This window comes from Taudactylus pleione, unplaced genomic scaffold, assembly GCF_031769625.1.
Source record: "Taudactylus pleione unplaced genomic scaffold, aTauple2 ptg000209l, whole genome shotgun sequence".
In the NCBI taxonomy this organism is placed as follows: Eukaryota; Metazoa; Chordata; class Amphibia; order Anura; family Myobatrachidae; genus Taudactylus; species Taudactylus pleione.
In genome coordinates, this window is record NW_028284611.1 from 372,985 (window position 1) to 392,074 (window position 19,090).

General features: G+C 44.7%; 1 pseudogene; it reads right to left on the reverse strand.

The window, feature by feature from the left end:
* Positions 1-272: 272 nt before the first annotated feature.
* Positions 273-19,090, reverse strand: part of LOC148517795 (microfibril-associated glycoprotein 4-like) — an 89,003-nt pseudogene continuing 70,185 nt past the window's right edge.

Consider the following 19,090-nt stretch of genomic DNA (forward strand, 5'->3'; position numbering starts at 1 on the left):
TATAAGTGTATAAGAGCTAACAGGAAAACAGTTTGCTTTATTTGTGCATAGTATTTATTTTTATAGTGCTTCTATTGCTAATAAACATAAAGACATAGTGTGAGCCCAGAGAAGGAAGCATTATCACACCCTGTGGCCAGAGACCGTTCACACTGCAAAGGAAGAGGTAAAAGATGGGGAAGATAAGAACACAAAGGTCGGGCTTCTCTGTCCTCCATCTAGCAGTATAGTAATGCCTATTGTGCTACACATGGGACCTATTGAAGCATATCTTATTTCTTCACTGCGATCTTCATCTCACTCTTCTTCAGCGAGTAGAATGGCCCTCTCCAGGTAGACCAAATCATGCCGGTGCCAAACTGGGTAGTGGTGCCTTTCAGGTATAAGCCATTGAGGTTGGTAGCTTGGCAATTTTTGTACCAAGAGGCTCCTTTAAATAGCTCTGCGCAGTTTCCTGAGTATTCGTCTCTGTCATTATCATAGGTGGAGAATTTCATACCATTATGAAATTTTAGAGAGTTTCCTGGAAAGGAAGAACATAAATTTGGTTGCTTAATTCAGACTGATGAGATGAGTGTTTACCTGTTGCTGTGGTTACTCTCAGGGACTGCGCTTTTCAGGTCACTTAGGTGATGAATTTACTTTTCTAAATACATATATAAAAATGAGAGATGTGTGGGTCTGGTTCTCAGAGAATCGACAACAACTGAATTTAGGGGCTCTGAGTCGAACCGAGTACACGTTCGGAAATCACTTTAGGGTACAGAGACGAACCAAGTCCCGGATCGGATCTTCCAGAGGTTTGGAACTTGGATTTAAAAAACCAACTCGGGTTTTGGATTGCATGTTTACAGGACAAACTGACGTAATTGTAACTGTTTTTTCTATTTATTTTTTTTAAAATAAATTAGAGATGAGTGGGCCCGGTTCTCAGAGAAATGAGCACACCCAAACTTTGGAGATACGAGGAGATATGAGACACAGCTCAGATATCCATGCCCTCCCTGGATCCCTATTTGAGGCAAAACCTTGAGATATCGCTATCGGATTTTGAAGTTTTGCCTCGAGCGGTCATTTTCAAAGTCCCATTGAATTCAATGGGCTTACTGCTGATTGGCTGAGAAATCCATCTGTCACAGCTCTGAGCCAATAAGCACTTTCCCATAGACTTCAATTGACACAGGAAAAGGAAGGAAGATGCCACCCATCCCCCCGCACTGACACCGCTACACCCCACTGCTAACACCGCTGGTGCCCCCGCATTGCCGACACTGCCGGCACCCTGCACTGGAGACACTGCTGGCACCCCCACACTGGGGACACTACTGGCATCCCCACACTAAGGACACTGCCACCAATATATTGAGGACACTGTTGGCACCCCCACTGACACCACCCCCACACTGAGGATATGGCTGGCACTGAGGCAGTGTTGTAGGCAGGGTTGTAGACATTGTGGTTGCTCCTTTCAGGAGGGGCAGACAGATCGGCAAATCAAGGGGGTGTAGCTGGCATTTGTGGGCAGAGCGGGGTGTGACCATGTGATGATGTAATTTGGTCCCACCCCCACTACACAATGCCAGGATTACCAGCATTGTGAAGCATGGGGTGAGGCCAAAATGACGCAGGAAGGGTCGGTGGCTGCCGGGAGGTTTGCCTGCCTTACCAGGGGGCTGAGAGCAGCACCCAATTTTTGGGAGGCTCCCAGCCAAATCAGAAGGGTAAGCAAGTATGCACTGAGGAAACTGCTGGCACCCCTGCTCTGCTGACACGGCTAGCACCCTGCACTGAGGACACTGCTGGTATCCTCGCACTAAGGGCCTGATTCAGAGGTGCTCGCTATTTGCAAATGCTCGTTCTGAATCAAGGAAGATTTGAAAATAAAAAATCCGCCTCCAGGCCGCTCGCATAGCTGTGGGTGAACACCCACAGCTTTTGAGACCGGCCTGGTGATGGTTGCGATTATCGTGACCATCGGGCTTGCGACGAGACCCTTGTGGTAGGGTCTCGTCTACTGCAAGCCCGAGTGGACCTCCTGCTCTAATAGAGCAGGAAGTCCTCTGCTGACATCACTTGTGATATCAGTAGGGCCGCCCACAAATGGCAGGCATTCCTTCGGGAATGCCTCAGTTTGTGCAGCCACCCCCCCTACCTGCCTACAAAATGGTGAGAGCTGTTGATCAACATCGACAGCCAACCCGTTTTTTTAGCGAGCCCCGGAGCAAGTGAAGTTCTCACTTGCTCTGGGGCTTGCACACCCACACTGAGCACGCCGCACGTGCGAAATGGCCCACCATCGTCCCGCTATACACTCGTGAGCGGGTCTGAATCAGGCCCTAAGGACATTACCACCCCTCATACTGAGGACACTGTTAGCACCCACCACTGACAACACCCCCACTCTAAGGACATTGCTGGCACCCCTGCTCTGCCGACACCGCCAGCACACCCTCACTGAGGAAACTGCTAGCACCCCCTGCACTGATGAAAATGCCAGTACCCCCTCACTGAGGACACTGCTGGCACCCCTGCACTACTGACACCACCAGCATCCCCACACTGAGGCAGGGTTGTAGACTTTCTGGCTGCCCTTTCCAGGAGGGGGCAGACAGATCGACAAATCAAGGGGGTGTAGCCGGCATTTGTGGGCAGAGTGGAGCGTGACCACATGATGGTGTAATTTTGGCCCCACCCCCACTACACAATGCCGGGATTACCAGCATTGTGAAGCAGGGGGCGAGGCCAAAATGATGCAGGAGGGGTCGGCGGCTGCCGGGAGGTTTGCCTGCCTTTCCAGGGGGCCGGCAGTAGCACCCGATTTTCGGGAGGCTCCCAGCTGAATCAGAAGGGTAAGCAAGTATGCACTGAGGAAACTGCTGGCACCCCTGCCCTGCCGACACTGCCAGCACCCCCACATTGAGGACACTGCTGGCACCCCTGCTCTGCTGACACCGCCAGCACCCTGCACTGAGGACACTGCTAGCACCCCCGAACTGCCACCCCTCATACTGAAGACACAGTCAGCCCCGCCTGCACTGCCAACACTCCCACATTGAAGACACCACCGACACCCCCAACACTGTTGACACCACCAGCACCTGCACACTAAGGATGCTACTGGCATTCTTGCACTGTGGACTCTGCCGGCATACCCACAGTGCCGACACTGATGTCACATTAAGTGCACTATTGGTTTATCTAATCCACACTGTACCTGACCTGCACTGTAACCTGTACTGTATCTGACCTGCACTGTATCCAACCCACACTGTATCCGACTAGCACTGTATCCGACTTGCACTGTATCCAACCTGCACTGTATCCGACTTGCACTGTATCCAACCTGCACTGTATCCGACTTGCACTGTATCCGACTTGCACTGTATCCAACCTGCACTGTATCCATCCTGCACTGTATCCGACTTGCACTGTATCCGACCTGCACTGTATCCAACCTGCACTGTATCCAACTTGCACTGTATCTGACTTGCACTGTATCCAACCTGCACTGTATCCAACCTGCACTGTATCCAACCCGCACTGTATCCGACTTGCACTGTATCCAACCTGCACTGTATCTGACCCGCACTATATCCGACCTGCACTGTATCCGACCTGCACTGTATCCGACCCGCACTGTATCCGACCCGCAGTTTATCCAACCCGCACTGTATCCAACCTGCACTGTATCCAACCTGCACTGTATCCGACCCGCATTGTATGCTGCACTTCATCTAACCTGCACTGTATACAACACCATATCCGACTTGCACTATATCCAACCCACAATGTATCCCGCACTGTATCCAACCGGCACTATAAACTGCGCTGTATCAGACATGCACTGTAACCAAATCACATTGTACCCCGCACTGGATCCGAACTGCACTGTATCCAACCCACAGTGTTTACCAGACGGTATCTGACCTGCACTGTATCCAACCCACACTATATCTGACCTGCACTGTATCCCACACTATATCTGACCTGTACTGTATCCAACCCACACTATATCTGAAGTGCACTGTAACTAACCTGCACAGTATATCGCACTGTGGGCGTGATTTAGACCCGGATACAAATAGCTGCCGCTCGCATTCAAAAAGGGGCCGGATATTTAAATTGAGCGATCGCTCTTTGCGGTGTGAGGACGCCTCTATGTCTGAGCGAGCAGCCGCTAATTTCGCTCGCTATTTTCTAAAGACGCCCCTTTGCCGTTCGCAACACACATCATCTCCGGTATTTATTAGATTAATCGGGAACATCGAGAGGCATCTGAACTGAGCGCTTGAGGTAGACCTTACTTCCCGCAATCACTGCGAGCAGTTCAGGCTAAAAGACAACCAAGTGACATGGTTGATGATGCTCCTTTGCTAATTATGCACTCCCATTAATCTCCGTTTTGACAATCGGGCACGCCTGCGTTCGCACATCCACTCCCCCGTTCTCAAGCACCTTCCCCAGTTACCACCCACAAAAGCCACATTCTGTCACTCAAAATAGTGGCCTCTCTGTGTATTACGAGCCCACGATTTCCGAACGCAATGACTGGTTTGCGCACTCGCATTGCGAACCATACGCATGCGCAGTTGTGCGACCATCGCTCAGAGCGAAAGAGCGGCCGCTTACGAGCGGGTCAGAATCAGGCCCTGTATTCGGCCTGCACTGTATCCAACCCACACTGTATCCCATACTATATCCGACCTGAACTGTATACAGCCCATACTTGCAGACATTTAATTCTCCTCCCCGAGAAGGTGGGAGGTGTTGGGGGTGGGGCCAAAAGGATTGCATAATTAAGCCCCACCCCTCGCAGCAATTTGCAGTGAATGACATATTTAAATAAGGGGACGGGGCCAAATGACATGATTCTCGTAGAATGGCGTGATTAGGTCATGCCCCCTACTCGCGGACCCATCGTTCCACAAGAAAATTGTCATTATTCTGCATGTATGATCCAACCCACACTGTATGCCACACTGTATCCAGCCTGCACTGTATCCCTCTCTATATCTGACCCGCACCGTATCCCACACTATATCAGACCCGCTCTATATCTGACCCGCATTATATCTGACCCGCACCGCATCCAACCCACACTGTATCCCGCACTATATCTGACCCGCACTGTATCCTGCACTATATCAGACCCACACTATAACAGACCCGCTCTATATCTGACCCGCACTATATCTGGCCGCACCGTATCCAACCCACACTGTATCCCGTACTATATCTGACCTGCACTGTATCTGACCCCCACTGTATCCAACCCACACTGTATCCTACCCACACTGTATCCTACCCACACTGTATCCAATCCGCACTGTATCCCACACTATATCTGACTCACACTGTATCCTAGCCACACTGTATCTGACCCCCACTGTATCCAACCCACACTGTATCCAACCTGCACTGTATCTGACCTACACTGTATCCTACCCACACTGTATCCAACCTGCACTATATCTGACCCGCACTGTATCCTAGCCACACTGTATCTGACCCCCACTGTATCCAACCAAACTGTATCTGACCTACACTGTATCCAACCCGCACTGTATCCTACCCACACTGTATCCAACCCGCACTATATCTGACCCGCACTGTATCCAAGCCACACTGTATCTGACCCGCACTGTATCCAAGCCGCACTTTATCCAACCCACACTGTATCCAACTCACACTGTATCTGACCGGCACTGTACCCTGCTCTGTATCTGACCAGCACTGTACCCTGCTCTGTATTTGACCAGCACTGTTTCTGACCTGCAGGTACAGAAGGCTGTGTGGAGATTTTGGGGGAACTGCTCAACAAAAAGGCTAATTGATCGGGATTTTACATGGGCACAGAGTGCCAGTAATCAGTGGTCCAGCACCCCCAGGAGGGAAATACAGATTGGACACTGAGAATAGGCATGTATGTACTGGGGCAAGTGCACCTGGGTAGGGGGCAATCATGTCTGCTGTTGCTATTTACACATGAGGCTCTATTTATTAACATTATTTTTACTAAAATAAAGTGAAAAAGGGTGTTTTCACACCCTTTTCACATTATTTTAGTATCACCTGTAGTTACTATAGGGCAATTGGAGTAGAATTAATAAAATTCTACTCCAACCCCTAATTATCACTTATTTTTAGTAAAGCAGATCGCATTTCCCATTATTGTAATGGGAAATGTGATCCAACCATAGTTACTAAAAATAAATTGTAAAAAAATATTATGTATGTATTAAGTTTTTACTAGAGTTGAGCGGTTTCAGATCTAAGAGATCTGAACCCACCCAAATTTTGTAGATCCAAGTCAGATCCAAGCCGGCTCGGGGTTTCCCGTCTGACTCAGATCTCTCAGATCGAGGCAAAACCAAAGAGACTACATATCGCGTCTCGCAAGCTTTCATCTCTATATATAAGGGATGCAGCGGGTGCCATTTCACTCTGGCTGTGGAGACTGAACAGGAAGGGTGAGTAGTGTAGGGCTGGGGAGAGGTGCTGTGCTGTCTGCTGTGTCCTGGACTCGGGACCGACAACAGGAATCTTGGGGCCCGTTACACAGATATTTCTGGGCCCCCCACGACTCCAACCCCTTGCTGATGCCAGCAGTGACAGCGGAATACATACGATTTACCGCCCGACACAAGTCCGGCGGTTCAAATCCCGACAGCGGCTGGCCGACAAGGCTGAAAATCCTGATCGTCTAAAAGGTAAGTATAAACTAACCTAACCTACCCCCCTAACCCTAACCCTCCTTAGGAGTGCCTAACCCTAACCTCCCCCCCAGTGCCTAAACCTAATCCCCCCTCTAAGTGTCTAAACCTAACCCCCCCTCCTGATCTGGATACCAGTTGTCAAGCCATATGTGACTGTTGCCAAGCAAGGGTGAGTAGAGGGAGGGACCAAATCCACCTAGGAAACTTCTTCTTGTTACATCAAGTTCCAAAACTCAAAACATAACAAGTCCAGTGTCACCTACCTGCTCCCTATCTGTGAGATCAAAGCACCTTCAATCTCCAACCTGCATCAGCAACACCCTCATTTGTCATTGGGAGTAGACCTGCTGCATCCAATGTTGGTATTCAAAGCATGATTGACCCCTCTCATATCCGTGATTCATTAGAAGGATCCTTGATGACTACTCCTGTTGCTGCTGCTGTTGCTATGCGTGGATCTTCATCCCAGAAGGGGACCAGGAGGAAGACTACTTGTAGTGTATCCTCCAAAAAACAATTATCTGTTAAACAATTGTTTGCAAGGGCAAACAAGTTTGACAGCAATCACCCATTTGCACAACAGATTACTGACGCCATAGCAGCTATGCTGGTATTAGATGTGCATCCAGTACCTGCCATTACTGCAGTGGGTTTTCAAAAGTTTAATAAGGTCCTGTGTCCTCGCTACAAGATATCTACTAGATTCCACCTTGCTAGAAAAGCAATTCTAAGTCTGTTCAAGGACATTAAAAGAAACCTTATGTGGACAAGTGGGACAGGGAAAACTAAAGATTACTTTATTGTTAGCGCCCACTGGGTAGGTGTGTTGCCTATAACAGCAACAGCAGCAGCAACACCTACCAAAAGACTGCAGATACAGAGGCAGGCTACTCTTTGTATAACTGGTTTCAGTAAGAGGCATATCGTCTTAAAAAAACTCAGGGAAATCATTGCTAAATGGCTTACCCCACTTGGACTCTCCTAAGGATTTGTGATTTCGGACAATGCCACCATATATTGTGAGAGCATTACATGTGGGTGAATTCCAACATTTCCCATGTTTTGCTCACACAATTAATTTGGTGGCGCAATGTTTTTTAAAAACTGACACCGTCATGCAGGAGATGCTCTCGGTGGCACACAAAATATCCAGACATTTTAGACATTCGGCGACTGCTTGTCGAAGATTGCATGACTAGCAGGTACTGTTAAATTTGCCCTGCCATCAGCTGAAGCAATAGGTAGTAACTTGGTGGAATTCTACCATCTATAAGCTTCAGCAGATGGAAGAATAGCAAAAGGCCATCAAGTGCTATACAATGGTCTATGACATATGCCATGGAGGGGGAATGTACCTTACTCAAGCGCATTGGAGAATAATATCTGTGTTGTGCAAGGTTCTCAAACCCTTTGAACTTGCCAAACATGAAGTTATCTCAGACACTGCCAGCTTGAGTCAGGTCATTCCCCTTATCAGACTTTTGCAAAAACAGCTGGAGAAACTGAAGGAGGAGGTGAAATGGAGCAATTGTCGGACTGGTGGATCAAGCCCTTGATTCACCTCCAGGATCCAAGAGTCGTCAATCTATTGAAATCTTATATATTTTGGCGACCATTCCGGATCCTAGGATTAAGTCCTACCTTGTGAGTTTTTTTCCAACAGACTGAAATCTAAAACTATGCAAAGAACTGTTGGTAAAAAAATTGTCAGCTGCAGCCACAGGAGAAATGCCATCATCTCTGCAGCTGCCAGGAAAAAACTCAATTTTTCTTACAGAATGCCAGCTCATCATGCAGATCATTCACCAAAAAATTACATCTGGTCAGACCTGAGAGAACTGCCTACTAGTGACATGTCCTCTACTGTGGCTATGTGTGATGCAGTCTTAATTCACAGAATGGTGGAGGACTATTTCACAGATAACATCCTAATAGGCATGTCAGACAGTCCCTTTCAGTACTGGCAGGAAAAGGCAATTTGGAGTCCCATAAACAAACTGGCTTTGCATTACTTAAGTTGCCCACCCTCCTGTGTATTCTCCGAAAGAGTATTCAGTGCAGCTGGCAACCTTGTCAGTGTTTGGCGTAGAAGGTTACTTCCTCAAAATGTGGAAAAGATTATGTTCATTAAATGAATTATAAATTCCATTAGGAAGACCTCTACCAACAATCACATAAAACAATTACCGAAGCGCCCATGGTGGATTCCAGTGGGGACAAATTAATATTGTGTGAAGGAATGGATGTACACACTGATGGAGATGACGATGACGAGGATCACGACAACTTGTAAAGTAAAACCAGTTTGTGTATGGGATCATTTTCATTTCAATGCATATTGGCAGCTTGTTTTATGGGGGTCCAAACAAACCAATCATTTCAGCCACAATTCGCAGTCCTTGTCACCAAAATGATTGGTTTGTTAAACTGTCCTGTTTTGTATGCAACATAAGGGTGGATGGGAAGGCCCATTATGTGCTGGTTGGGGCTTTGCTGCCTGACATTTTAAATTAATGTTATGGTTGGTTTAGGAATCAATGATATATTTTTAAATTAATTTATTATCAAGTTTTCAGCCAGGGGCTGTACCAATTAATTTATGTTTTTATTAATTATTCAGCCAAGGGTTGCACCCAATGAATTGTTTTTTATTTATTATTTTTTAAATTAATTTATTATCAATTTTACAGCAAGCTGGCTGCACCCAACAAATTGTTTTTGAATTAATTTATTATCAATTTTACAGCCAGGGGCTGCACCCAATGAATTGTTTTTAATTAATATATTATCAATTTAACAGCATGGGGCTGCACCAATGAATTTCATTTTATTAATTATTCAGCCAGGGGCTGCACCCAATGAATTGTTTTTTTAATTTATTATCAATTTTACAGACAGGGACTGCATCAATGAGTTGTTTTTAATTAATTTATTATCAGTTTTACAGCCAGGGGCTGCACCAACTATCAACTAACAATTCTTCAATCCTTAAGGGTATCCCAACTATCATTATCAGTCCTCAACTTTATTAATAATTTTATCAATCAGTTTTGAGCCAGCAAGCTGGATGCAACCTTTTGACCCTTTAACTAGATGAAAAAAATCAATATTGTGAGTTGTGAGGAGGTCAACATTGACTGGAAATGAATAGAAATAAATGTTATTGAGGTTATTAATACTGTAGGAACAAAAAAGGCCCATTTTATGTGATTTTAGCTGTTTTTTATTTTTTATGAAAAAATCCAGATCCAAAAACTAAAACAAACATGGAGGTGAGGTTTTGGTAAAACCAATCCAGATCCCAAACCAGGGGAGATCCAAAAACAAAAACAAAATATGGGGGTTGGCGCACATCTCTACTGAGAACTGAACCCCCCTGAACTACGTGGATCCAAGGTAGATCTGATTCGGCTCAGGTTTTCCCACCTGACTCTGATCTGAAAACAAGGAAAAACATCATCACAAAGCTGTCGGATTCTCGTGGGTTTTGGATTCTATAAAGGTTCTGTGACCACCGCCATTTTTCATTCCAGCTGTGGAGAGTGAAGAGGGAGGGAGCTGGGATCTGTGCTGTGCTGTTGTTGTTGCACACTGACACTGTGCATAGGGGCTGGCTACTGGTGTCCATATAAGGGTCTGGCTGTTGTCCTGCCCATAAGGGCTGGCTGTAGTTTATAGAAGGGCTGGCTGTTGTCCTGTCCATAGGGGCTGGCTGGCTGTCATTGTCATGTCCATAGGGGCTGGCTGTAGTGCTGTGTTGTCCACAGGGTGCTCTTTCCTTCAGGGGTGCTCTTCACCCACCACCAGTGTGAAAAAAAAATAAATATTAGTGTTAGACACACTTGTCATCAGTGAAAGTGTGCTGTGCTGTTGTCTGTTATGGGGCTGCTGCTTTTTTCAGGGATTCTCCCAAGTGTAAAAAAAAATATTTTTTTTGTGTGGCATGTTAGCCACACCTGTCATCAGCGTAGGTGAGCAGGGGTGGTGTGCTCTTATCTGTCAAAGGGCTGCTGGCCAAAAAATAAATATATTTTTTGTGCATGTTAGCCTCACCTGTCATCAGCATAGGTGTGCATGGGTGCTATGCTGCTGTCTGTAAAGGGGCTGCTGACCCAAAAATAAAAAAATAAAAAATTTTGTGTGTGGTGTGCATATTGAGTATGGAGTCACATGACCGGAGAGCAGGATCCACATACATGTCTTTTAGCTGTCGGCAGCAGTCATGAATATGATGCAAGGCCATCAACATCATCTATGAATGCCAATGTACCAGGGCTTAAGTCAGGCCAAAAAGTTAGGCTAAAAAAAATCAACTTTTAAGACACCGGAACCAACTGTGTGCTCTGAAAAAAAATCACAAATGGAGGAGAGTCCACCATTTGTGTGCCTTCTGATGTAGAAATCGAGGATGCTTCTATGGAATTGCACGAGGAGGATGAGGAGGATATTTATCTAGTTGGCAATAACAACAAGTATGATGAGGATGTTGATGATGAAGAGGATGTTTGTGTAAAAACTGTAAATCAGGCAACAATTGTTGTTGCCCGTGGTATGAAAAATCCCATTGTTGCCATGCCTGGGCAAAGGACCAAAAAATCCACTTCTATTTATTATTTCCACCCAAATCCGGACAACTTTTGCGAAGCCATTTGTGACCATTGCCAAGTAACAGTGAGTAGAGGTAAGGCCCAACCTCCTCTCTGTTATATCATTCATCAAATAGGAAAGGTTATTGAAACTTTGTGAATAAAAAAACAAACAGCAATCAGTCCAGTGTCACCAAGCTGCTCCCTTCTATCTGGATCCAAGCACCTGCAATATCCACCACCAACACATACATCATCATCAACATCCTCATTCATGATCGGAAGTAGTCCTGCATCCAATATCATAAGGACTGACTCCTCTCCCACCTGTTGTTCCTCAGAAGGATCTTTGAGTGTTATGCCTGGTGCTGCTGCTATAAGTTGATCTTCATCCCAGAAGGGGACCAGAAAAAAGACTACTTTTAGTAGTTCAGGAAGTTCAACCAAACAGTTGACTGTCACACAGTCCTTTGCATTGGCAAACAAGTATGATAGCAAACACCCAGCTGCACAGCAGATTACTGATGCCATAACAGCTATGCTGGTATTAGATGTGCATCCAGTGTCTGCCATTAATACAGTGGGTTTTAGTCAGTTAATGGAGGTCCTGTGTCCCCGCTACCATGTGCCTTCTAGATTCCCCTTCTCTAGAATAGCAATTCCCAATATGTATAATGGCATTAAAAAAAACTTACTATTGTTCTCCAAATTGCCGTTGTGCCCACTGTTCACTAAACCACATATATGTGGACAAGTGGGACAGGGCAAACTAAAGATTACATAACTGTGACAGCCCACTGAGTAGGTGTATTGCCTCCAACAGTGCAAACAGCAGCAGCAGCTAACAAACACCAGCTCATTCTGAGGCAGGCTACTCTGTGTTTCACCGGTTTCAGTAAGAGGCATACCGCTGAGAACCTCTTAGAGAAACTTAGGGAAATCATTGCAAAATGGCTTACCCCACTTGGACTCTTCTCAGGATTTGTGATTTCTGACAATGCCAGCAATATTGTGCGAGCATTACATGTGGGTAAATTCGATCACATCCCATGTTTTGCTCACACAATTAATCTGGTGGTGCAACATTTTTTAAAAATTACAGGGGCATGCAGGAGATGCTCTCAGTGGCCTGAAAGATTTCAAGGCGTTTTTGACATTCAGCAACTGCGTGTTGAAGATTGCAGCACCAGCAAGAACTGGTGAACTTGCCCTGCCATCAGCTGAAGTAAGAGGTAATAACTAAGTGGAATTCTACCCTCTATATGCTTCAGCAGATGGTAGAGCAGAAAAAAGCTATCCAGGGCATTTTCCTTTCCATTATGTACTGGTTGGGGCATTGCTGCCTGAAATTTTTTATGTTATGGTTTATTTATGAATGTCTAGAAATTGTAATGGCCACAGACAGCATCTCCTGCATGCCAATTTCGTTTTTTTAAAGTAAATTCAAAACCAATTGCTGCTTGTTGTGTCAACCCGACAGCACAAGTTGCACAACAGTGATATTCAGCCAAGGGTTCTCAGCTCTTAAGGCTGCTACACGGACCAAAGGCCACCTCCTGCTTCACGGCCCAAAGGCCAGCTGTCGTCACTCCTCACCAGCCCTCAAGGCTGTAATGGCCACAACATGCCATGAGTTCTAGACCACAAAGCTCTATCAGGACTAATCATAGCTCTGTATTCCACTACTACTCAGCCTGGAGGCTGCATCAACAATTAACTATCAACTATCAATTCTTCAGCCAGGGACTGCACCACCAATTATCAAATTTTCAGCCAGGGGCAGCACCACCAATTATCAAATTTTCAGCCAGGGGCTGCACCGCCTATTATCAATTCTTCAGCCAGGGGCTGCACCGCCAATTATCAATTCTTCAGCCAGGGGCTGCACCATCAATTATCAATTATTCAGCCAGCCAGGGGCTGCACCACCAATTATCAATTATTCAGCCAGCCAGGGGCTGCACCACAAATTATCAATTATTCAGCCAGCCAGGGGCTGCACCACCAATTATCAATTATTCAGCCAGCCAGGGGCTGCACCACCAATTATCAATTATTCAGCCAGCTAGGGGCTGCATCACCAATTATCAATTCTTCAGCCAGGGGCTGCACCACCAATTATCAATTATTCAGCCAGCCAGGGGCTGCATCACCAATGATCAATTCTTCATCCAGGGCTGCACCACCAATTATCAATTCTTCAGCCAGCTAGGGGCTGCACAATTATCAATTCAGCCAGGGCCTGCACCATTTATTAATTCTTCAGCCATTGGTTGCACCAATTATCGATTCTTCAGCCAGGGGCTGCACCAATTATCACATATTAACCATGGGCTGCACCAATTATCAAGTATCAACTCTTCTTACTTCAGTCAGTGGCTACAGCAACTATCAACTATCAATTCTTCAATCCTCAAGGGGTACCCTAACCATCATCTTTGCACAGTCCTCAACTCTATTGATCAGTTTTGAGCCAGCTAGCTAGATGCAAGCTTTTGGCCCTTTAACTAGATGAAGAAAAATCAATACTGTGAGGTGGTCAAAATTGACTGGAAACAAGTGGAAATAAATGTTATTGAGGTTAATAATATTGTAGGAACAAAAACAGGCCCATTTTATGTGATTTTAGCTGTTTTTATGATTTTTTTAAGAAAAAATCCAGATCCAAAACCAAAACCGAATAATAAAACACGTAGGTGAGGATTTGGCAAAACCAATGCAGATCCAAAACCAGGGGAGATCCAGATTCAAAACCAAAATCAAAATACGGGGGTCAATGCACATCTCTAGTTTTTGCAAATGTTGGTTGTTCACACTAGGCCACCCCATGTGCTCACCACTGGATCCCTGTAGATCTCTAATGATCTGGTTAACAAGACTCCCTATTTATTATGTAACCCTAGTGATGGATTAAAAGAAGCACTGTATTCATAAATGTATGCAATATTAATAAATGTAAAATGTGTGAGGTAAAACTACATATACAGATGAATGTAATGCATGGAATATATATGTGAGTAATGCATTGTGTATGTAAACCTTATTATGGGCTCTACATGGGGTAGAAATATACCCCAGTGTATGGGATGCACATGAAAAATAGAAGAAGGGGAGAAGTGATATGGCTGGGAATGATTGGTGGGAAAAGAGGGTCCAGTTGGAGAGAAGTAATAGCTGTCAGCAGTAGCTGACAGTTAGTCAGGAGGTCCTTTCCTTGGGTGCTCACCCCCTATGTCAAGCTTGGAAGCAGAGTTGTGAAGAGGCTGCCAGGCACAGAGGGATGGAGCCGGTGAAGGAGTCTGTCACAGCGGGAGCTGTGAAGATGATGGGAGTGTGATATGCTAGTGCATGAGATGCCAATGGTTCAAATACAGATGCCGGAATATTGATTGTGCAGAATCTGACGAGCTTGTAAGTACCTTAACCTTCCTCCTCTCCCCCTAACCCTAACCTCCCCCCAGTGGTGCCTAACCCTAACCTCCCCATGATAGTGCCTAACCTTAACCCCTCCTTCCTGCACCCTAAACCTAACCCTACTGGGGTGATGCCTTCCCTTAGCCCCTGTCCCCAGGATGATGACATTGGTATCTTGATCCCTTCATGATTGCAGCATCGACTTCCTAATGGGCATCAGGATTTCTGGATAGGTATACCAACGTCCAGCATCTTGTTGGCCAGCATCTTACCTGCATCTCAGAGCCTGCAACCACCCTGGTGGTGGTGCCCAGCAGCGGTTGACAGTCTGGTGGCCGGGAGTCTATCAGTGGCAGATTACACAGTGACAGTGACTGACAGCAGGTGCTAGACAGAACAGCCAGCTGAAGGGCCATACAGTTTAAAAGGAGATGCTATGATAGCCAGAGGCTAGTTTCCCTAACCAATGGACAGAAGTGTTGGGTATTCTGTATTACACCAGCACCTAACATCACAGTAGAGGCCAGGAAGCAGGGACTTGTCACAGAGACACAGCAGAGTGATGGAGGTGGTAAGCATTGCTCAGGGGACAAGGACAACAGCAGATATCAATAGTGGCCAGGTATCAGGGACTAGTCTTGGAGGCACAGCAGAGTGATGGAGGTGGTCAGCACTGCTCAGGGTACAAGAACAGCAGCAGCTATCAGTAGTGGCTAGGCAGCAGGGGCCGGTCACAGAGACATAGCAGAGTGATGGAGGTGGTAATCACTGCTAAGGAGACAAGGACAACAGCAGCTATCAGTAGTGGCCAGGCAGCAGGGACAGGTAACAGAGACACACCACAGTGATGGAGGTGGTCAGTGCTGCTCAGGGGACAAGGACAGCAGCAGCTATCAGTAGTGGAGCTGCATCTCAGGTACATACCTCTGTAAGAAAAAAAGACAAACTACCAGCACTCCCTGCCAAGCAAATTCATCCAAATAGAGGGGATAACAATTAAAGATGAGCCGGTCCATTTCTCAAAGAACAAGACCCACCTGAACATTGCAGATCCAACACTGGCTCAGGTTCCCCCATGTGACTTGGATCTGAAATTGAGGCATAACATCATCCTCCTGATGTTGGATTCTTGCAGGTTTTGAATTCTATAAAGGTCTCAGTGATCAGCGCCATTTTCACTCTGGCTGTGGAGAGTGTGCAGATCAGACATGCTCTGTCGGTGCTGCTGTTGTTCAAGGGTGCAGTGTTGTTGGGCTGGGACAAAGGATCTCAATTAACTGTATAAAACCCACTGCATTACTGGCGGATACTGGACGTACATCTAATACCAGCATAGCTTCTATGGTAGCAGTGATCCGCTATGCAACTGGGTGACTGCTGTCACACTTTCTCCCCCTTGCAATGGACTTTTTAACATTTCAGTTGTTTTTTAAAGTACTACTAGTAGTCTTCCTGATCCGCTTCTGGGATGAAAATCCACACACAGCAGCAGATATAGCACTCAAGGATTCTTCTGTGGCAAGGACTGATGTGAATGATTTAAATATTTTTTAAATGCATCCCCTCCACCCCTCCTCTTCTCCCTCATAAATATTCTTTGGAAACAAAACATTTAATCAAATTTACTACTAATCAAATCTTCCTTTCCCTGCCTTCAACTACTGTACGTTGTACATACATATTCCAACTCCCTCATGCCTCTTGAATAATAGAAACATTTGTTTCCTGATGCCATGTTGAAAGTTGAACTGTCACAGCTGCTGCAATCTTTGACATGCAGTTGATGAATGCCAAAAATGTCCAGAAATGTTTATGGCCACAGACGGTATTTCCTGCATGCCCCTTTAATGTAAAAAAATATTTTAAACCACAAAGTTGATTTTGTGGGCAAAACATGGACATATTGTACACCAATTCTCTCCCCTCCTCCCTCATAAATTTGCTTCAGAATCAAAAAAATCAATTAAATTTACTACTAATCAATCCTTTATGTCCCTGCTTTCAGGAAATTATTGTTATTAAGGTTAATAGGCCCAGAATTTGCACCAATCCAGCTGGCTGACTAAGCTAAGCAGCAGCAGTAGGCGGCACAAACACATGGAAGTTCAACCTCCAACATGGCATATCAGGAAACAAATATTTTTATTATTCAAGAGGCCTTAGGGAGTTGGAGTATGTATGTAGTAGAAGGCAGGGACATGAAGGGAAGATTGGTAGTAAATTTAATTAAATTTTTTTATTCTAAAGCACATTTATGAGGGAGGAGGGGAGGCATTTAAAAACAAATATTTTACTTATTCACATCAGTCCTTGCCCCAGAATAATCATTGAGTGCTATGCCTGCTGCTGCTGGGAGTAAATTTTCATCCCAGAAGGGGACCAGGAAGACTACTAATACTACTTTCAAAAATAATTGACTGTTAAACAATTATTTGCAAAGATTCCACTTCACTATAAAAGCATTTTCCAACCTGTACAGGACATTAAAACCTGTACCTGGACATTAAAAAAACTTAATTAGTGGCCACCAAAATACCATTGTACCCACTGTCCACTTAACCACAGATATGTGGACCAGCTGAACAGGGCAAATGCAAGATTTAAGATTTGAGGTTTAAGTCTTACTTTATGTATTTTTTGAGAATTCTTGAGAGCTATGTCTGCTGCTGCTGCTGCTGGGAGTGGATTTTCATCCCAGAAGGGATTAATATGGTATCTTTCTTCCCAATGGACACAGATCTGAAGAGATGCAAAGAGCTGTTGGTAAGCAACTTATCAGCACAAGTGGTAAGTGGCTTCTCCTTCAAATTTTCCAGCAAGTACATCCACAGAGAAAAAAATAAACTTTCCCAAAAAAACCCCACTGGTGATGCAGATGATTCAACACAACCAAGTTTTTTGTCTTGTGCCCAGGCATAACAATGGGCTTTTCCTTATCATGGACAACAACTGTTTCATCCACTGGTGCCTAATTTACACAAATAACTTCCTCATCATCAACATCCTCATTAGCGTCAGTTACACAAATATCCTGCTCAACCTGGTGCACTTCCACAGTAGCATCCTAAATTTCTAGGTCAGCATGTTCACTTGTGCTTACAGTACATCATCCCTTTGATGTTTTCTCCTTTACCACTGTATAAGATTGGTTCTTGAGTTTTGATGCCCTGACCTAAGCCCTGTATGCCCTTGGGCATCGGCTTTAGTAGATTATGTAGATGGACTAGTATCATCATGACTGGTGGCACTGGCAGCAGCTCCAGCACTAGTATGTGGTTTCTGCTCTTCTTTCAAATCTCAATTGATCATTCTCCATATCAACAAACATGAACGAAGTGGGGTACAGCACACACGTCAATTTGTACCAATTTTAAGTATTACACTGCATTATCAATTACTTATATTGTCACAAGATTATTTATGAATAAGACTAACACACTGTGCTTCCACTTAGTGTCACAAGATTAATTATTTGTGAATAAAAATAACACACTGCACTAACACTTAGGGGTAAATTTACTAAAGTGAGAGTTTTGGAGAGTTTATACACAAAGAGAAAATAATGAAACCACACTGAAAAGATTTCTGCTGTTATATGATTAATATTATCTCTTAAAAATACCTATAACAAACTGAATATATACACACACATATACGTGTAATAATTAGCAACTAAAAATCATTGAACAAACAAACAAACAAACAATACATGAACATAAATTAAGGGAGATGCTATCTCCACTGTGGATTGTAGAGAGCCAGGCGAGATAATACTACATTGATATGAATATTTATATTTGCCTTTGGCCACAATATAATATCTTACCAATTGATTCACAGTTTAGGCATAAAACCTCACCTTTGATACTAATATCTATAATAGGAAAAATTTGCATTCATTTGCAGGAGAGATAATCATATGTATATATATATATATATATATATATATATATATATATATATACTGCTCAAAAAAATAAAGGGAAGACTAAAATAACACATCCTAGATCTGAATGAATGAAATATTCTTATGAAATTCTTTGTTCTTTACATAGTTGAATGTGCTGACAACAAAATCACACAAAAATTATCATTGGAAATCAAATTTATTAACCCATGGAGGTCTGGTTTTGGAGCCACACTCAAAATTAAAGTGGAAAAACACACTACAGGCTGCTTCAACTTTGATGTAATGTCCTTAAAACAAGTCAAACTGAGGCTCAGTAGTGTGTGTGGACCGCACGCTGGACAAGTAAGTGGCGTATACCCCCTGCACTGCCCAGCGCATCAGGGCAGACGGCCACCTAACCTGACTATCACCTACATACATTGTGCTGGACCCACCTCTTTTTCTATCTGCAGTATATTATTTAT